The 6,000-nt window shown below is 35.7% G+C and overlaps 1 long non-coding RNA gene across 4 annotated transcripts; it reads right to left on the reverse strand.

Moving 5' to 3' along the window:
* Window positions 1-8: 8 nt before the first annotated feature.
* On the reverse strand, window positions 9-3,227 carry LOC147852081 (uncharacterized). 4 transcript variants are annotated; one of them, XR_015531420.1, is made up of 8 exons: window positions 3,185-3,227; window positions 2,691-3,087; window positions 1,199-1,410; window positions 1,060-1,121; window positions 750-983; window positions 465-672; window positions 284-371; window positions 9-190 (listed from the first exon to the last, which is right to left on the reverse strand). It is a non-coding gene; the product is annotated as an uncharacterized LOC147852081 (long non-coding RNA). The 4 variants fall into 4 exon arrangements; XR_015531419.1 differs by having other exon boundaries at window positions 9-371; XR_015531418.1 differs by having other exon boundaries at window positions 284-672.
* Between the last annotated feature and the right edge of the window lie 2,773 nt (window positions 3,228-6,000).

The following is a 6,000-nucleotide window of genomic DNA, read 5'->3' on the forward strand; positions in this document are numbered from 1 at the left end:
ACAAGACAAAAGCAGAGAAGTTCTCAAATCAAAAGTTTTACCGTGAGTGTTCAGAGCAGAATTCCGGGTACAATTGATCAAAAACCAGAAAAAACTGAAGTCAGTACCAAAGCATAATATGTGCCAATGCAGATCTTATGTGATAACGCAAAAGGAAAATTTTGGATGTACCCATATAAATATTGTCTATCTGTTTGGCAAAAATAAAAAACATGTAAGAAGCAGATAACATAATAAAGGTATATGCATAGCTATAAAAGAAAGAACAGTTCAATCTACATACCTTTATGTATGAATGAGGCCTAACTCGATGAGCCATGAGACCTCCATCCTGAAGTACCAATTTATTATTTAAAATACTCCCCTCATCCCTGTGAAGTAAATACAGAAGAATCAGGCACGTCATTCATAAAGGATTACCTGAGGAAACTGTGATACACGTAGGCACAGCACATCAGATATACATTTTACGGCTCAGCTCCCCACGTCGGAAGAGAATTCCTATAGAAAAGCATAACAAATGATTTATAAAATACACATACAGGAAAGAGATTTTGAAGTAAAAAACTCATTCTTATTTCTGGTAGGGCTTTAGTGATGCAAATTGTCTGATCCCTAAATACAGTAAGCCCCTCCTTCAAACTTAGTTGCAGCCAATCTCTGCATGTCAACCTATAACAATTGGCCAAAACATGTCACAATTTTACTAGCTTTCAAAATATCAATAATGACGTAATATCAGCCCATACCTGTTTCCGGTCCAAATGTGGAAGTACTGAAGTTGAAGTACAAGAATTTCATACAGCATGCAATAATTTATTTCAGCCTATCATAGTCTATTATCATACTTCATTAACCAAAAGCTAAACCTCATAGGAAGGGGAACGTGATCAATCCTCATGGCCAATTGCTCCAAGAACTGCAGCATAATTACCGTGACTTGCTGTTTCCGGAAAAGCCAATACCAATCTTGAGTCAAAAACCTAGAAAGGGGAAAAAACAGATCAAAAGCAAGAGGAGATTGACATAGGATTAAAAATTACAAAAGTAGACAGCTACATGTTAAAATCAGGAACAGCAACAATGTTGAAAAGATCGAGATCATATTCCCGTCCATACACCTGCAAAAGCGATTCCAAATAAGGATACCAAATATTACTTACAATCAAGTCAGAAAACGTTTTCATCTTAAACCAACCTCTTCATCCTACTTCATGGCTGCTTTCAAAGAATGCATTGCATGCACAGTCTTTGCTATATCCTGTGCTGGTGTCCAAATACGAAGTGCAACATTACACCCCGAAATGTGGTAAAGACATCATCCAGAGTTAGAAGTTGCCCTGCCACTAAAACAAACAAGTAGCAGAGCTTCTTGAAAGGGTCCTCCCAAACAGCATAATGCCTACCATCCTGTTGTTACAAAAAAATGTCTAGAATGAGTTCTCTCCCTCTCTCTTTCTTTCATAGCAAAGAATATAAGGATATAAACAAAATCGTAAGGCATTATCCAATCGAGGGAAAAAATCTGAGGACAAAACAAGTTTATAGGACAAATGGATATACACAACATCATGAGACACACTTATACATCACCAGCATGATTTGGAATTGTAATCAATATGCATGTAATGCCCCATGATTGATGTACAAATTTGATCAAAGCTAGATGGCAGGGTAAATAATGAACAACGATAGGACTCTTTGCTAATCGAGTTGTAATGTTGGAAGAGGAATGAAAAATAAAGAAATGTATTGACGCTCTATACATGAACACCTTTGAGTACCCTTTGAGCAAAATAGGGACACATGGATTTAATGTTTTTTGGCTATAAGCCAATGTCCATGACTGGAGAGCAGTAAGAAAAATCCATGATCGCAAAGAAGTGTATAGTACAATTCAAAATCCAAATCAAATGAAGTACACCAAAGAGAGCTTAACCCAAAAGAAAACTTACAGCCAAAGTACTTGTTCGTCATATAGGTTCCTCCTTTACTCTCACTATAGAATCTTTTTCTCACTAGAAACTAAAGAACGAAGCTATGGTTTTTTGGCTTCCTAATATTTTGTCAATACACAACAAAACTAGGTTAACAAGAAGTATATGTAGATTATATTATCCTAAGCCTGACTAGCGTATCCATATCCAAAAGATCGGAGCTTCATTAGAAATTATATTTCTAATGGAAGGTGCTGCATAAGCATTTGCAACCTATACTTATGTCTTATATAACATCATATTCTATTTAATGTTAAATGCATATACAGTATTGACTACTGTAAATTGAAGAAGACAATAAGCGGTTAGCTATAATTCAATTTAGACTGTTCAAATGTAAATAGTATGATATGCTTATTATATACAATATATATCTATTTGAATTTAGTATCATTTCCGGGGATCATGGTTCACCATGGGACATGAAACAGTCTGATTCTCCACTTATTTACTATTCCATTTCTCGGTTCTGAGATTGTAGGCTATGCTTTTGAAGCTTCTTCGCATGGGATTTAAGTGAGAGGTTAACAGTAGAAGCTTAAAAGGAAAGACGATGGTTAAACATTTACCTTCACTTGACTTCTTGGAAAGTATAGATTGGCAGAACCAAAGTCCATATTTTCCACCATTACAATGCTATTAATCATCTGAACATTAGTGCACCAGTACTAAATAGCTACGAATCGCACTTACAGAAAGATCCCCTTGATCAAATAAGATTTCCGTTGGAAAGAAGCACAGGATTCAAAGAGTAGTCTGATTCTCGATTCTCGTGGTAAAATTAGCCATGATATCTGATTGATCATGATTTTTGAAACCACATCAAAAGATATATTGTAAAGTAGCAATCAAAAGAATTCATTTGGAAAGTATAGATAGGCAGAACCAAAATCCATATTTTCTACCATTAGAATGCTATTAATCATCTGAACATTAGTGCATCAGTACTAAATAGTTACGAAAAAAAAGTTTCGCACTTACAGAAAGATCCCCTTGATCAAATAAGATGTCCGTTGGAAAGAAGCACGGGATTCAAAGACTTATCTGATTCGATTCTCGTGGTGAAATTAACCATGATATCTGATCGATCCTGATTTTTGAAACCACATAAAAAATATATATTGTAAAGTAGCAATAAAAAAGAATCCATGGTCATGCTTTCTACCAAACTTAACAGAATTAATTACCTGACAAAAGGTTATCTCAGGCTACAACCATAAAAAATAATAAAGCAAACAAGTAAGTAAAATTAGAAAAAAAATTTAACTAGTCAATGCCCTAATGGTGATTGTCAGAAAAGGTGTAGTATATGTATGTATAAGTTACATATAACACACCTAAAAATCATAAATAGGCTTGGCGAGGGAATCGCGGTACAAAGCGCCTGCGATTTGCAGGTGGATAAAAATAAAAAACGCGCCAGATAAAAAAAAAGTTGTCACTAGTCGCCCAACTCTGATACCCTCAATCACGTAACTACTCTTGAGTCGCCCAACTAGTTGTAAGAAGTCTATACTATTCACAGGTCAGTCGCCCAACTAGTTGTACGAAGTCTATACTATTCACTGGTCAGCCGCCCAACTAGTTGTAAGAGAGTCTATACTATTCACAGGTTAGTCGCCCAACTAGTTGTAAGAAGTCTATACAATTCATTGGTCAGTCGCCCAACTATCGCCAGCTCAGTCACCCGACCAAATGTGGTTGCCCAATTGATACTCGATGTTGTATAAAACCATGCAACCTGTCATTTTCTCACTTTTTTTTTTAAATGAGATTGTTAGGTTTTTGTGGAGGGAAAACAAAATCAACCAATCGGCCAGCCGTCGAACGTGCATTTGGAACAACATCTTCTTTGCCACCTACTTACTTCACAAGTTGGTATTTTAGTTGCTTCTACTTTTTCTACAATGTTTTTTTTACCAGAAATCATATATTTCGTGAAAAATGGTTCCGAAACTATAAATATGGTTTTTTTGTGTGAAATTGATATTCCCAAATCATCCAAGTTTAGGTGCAAAAGATAAAGTATGTGCATCGTGAATGTGGACAAGAATAAACATTCTTACTTTGTTTTGCATATGTTGGTAGAAAAAACAAATTTGGTGCTAAGTTTTGTAAAGTTCAGGGTTGCAATGTCCATTTTGTTTTGATCTTTTAAAATATTTGAACTAAGTATTGCACTACATAAAATGGAAATGAAGAAACTTGAAATCAAGGGACTCTTCATGCATCGTCAGATTGTTATGTTTTCACAATCATTAGCCAAAGAATAACTTGGAAAACCTTTCTTTTGGTGGTGGATGCCCATCCTTTGGACAAAGATTATACAAATATAGATATGATGGATAGATGCTAAATAATATATCAACACGATGTACAAGTTGTTACAAAGGTTTGGTATCTAGATATACTGCATAGCTAGCCGGATATTATCTATTTGTAGAAGGAGCTTGAACAAAGCTAAGTCTAGAGGGAAGTTACGGGTGTTACATTCATGCATAACTCCCATACATAGGTTAGCGTGGTTTATGATATCGGCCCATGTGTTAATAACATGACTTTGGCTGTCAACCTCATATCTTCATAATTTCAACAACCACATAGGTATGCCACGTTCTGCTAAAATTTGTTTTTGCTTAATTGTATAGATGGTTGTCATGACTTAGGTCCAAGAACGACGAAGTGGTTTGATTGTGCTAAGGGTGATATATATCCCAATGAAGGGAGGTATGTCACGAATAATTTTTATTGCTAGTGGCCAGGAATAATGATGCATGTATGCTAACTAGTGCTTTGGTTTTAGGGTTTTTGTGAGAAGACAAAGTAGAAGTTGTACAACCGGCAATTCTAAGGTGGAGAGACGTTGCATGGGGTGGCTTAAATAACAATAGAGAAGACAAAGGAATTATAAGAGTAAGGAGAACAGTTTCACAAAGAAATCCTTGAAATTTGGACCCTACAATTTCGCAACTGATGACAGTCACAACGCCTCTTATCGTTGTTGGTCTTACATGCTTTCTTGGTTTGTAATTTCAACCTCGCTTCCACCTAATCTAAGATTGAGATCCCCTTATAGTGAGCTCTCTTGTCCCTTTTATAGCTTTATTGACCCATTGGAGACCACATATGTACTCCGAACAAGATTTGAACCTTTGGCCATATTATTGTGAGAGTATATTGTAGCGCGATGCCTTTAACCTAAACATTCACCTTCCATTAACTTCGAGTTCGATGCTTCTCCTCTTGTGAACACATTTTCGAGAACATGGGCATGGAATTCATTATCGAGAGCATGTTTAAGGTTTTTTAAATAAAGCACATTAGTTGATTCCTTGCATTGTATGAGAAGCAAGTGAAAAAAGTAATTCAAAATACACATACCAACAAAATCTCGAGTTTCAAATGGATGGAATATATGAATAAATTGTCTAGACTATGATGTGTGTACACTTGCTCCATGATGCCTTAGTGAAAGATTTTGTATCTATAATTCTTGCATCACAACTTAGGAGATCATTGATTCCACCATTGTGTGCAATCTAATTCTCAACACCCATTAGCAATAATCGTGAACAATAAAAGTTACTAATCACTGATTCAATTCCCCAACAAACTACATGAAAATGTTCAACTTTGGTTCCATACATAGTATTTGACCTCCCACATGGAGATGATAAAATCAATCTCGACTTGCTTCTAATGGGTCATTGGTGTGGTGGTCTACATTTGTAGCATTAAAAACACACCGTTCCATGAATCCAACTTCAACCCTCACCATGGTCTTAGCCCAATCCCATATATCACAATATGTCTCCTATTGATGTACATATATATATATATATATAACATCTCTTCATTAGTTTGAGGAGCGCGAGACAAAGAGTTTTATGGGGTAAACTAGTTCAAACGCAAAATATTCTATTTAGAGAATTTAAACTTTATTCGTGCATGGTATGCCAATCACATCACATCATGATTTATCCATTCCCCAAGGGTCATTTTA

Source organism: Azolla caroliniana, unplaced genomic scaffold, assembly GCF_043228905.1.
Source record: "Azolla caroliniana isolate FFs.n. ecotype wild unplaced genomic scaffold, voAzoCaro1.0.p SCAF_18, whole genome shotgun sequence".
Taxonomy (NCBI): Eukaryota; Viridiplantae; Streptophyta; class Polypodiopsida; order Salviniales; family Salviniaceae; genus Azolla; species Azolla caroliniana.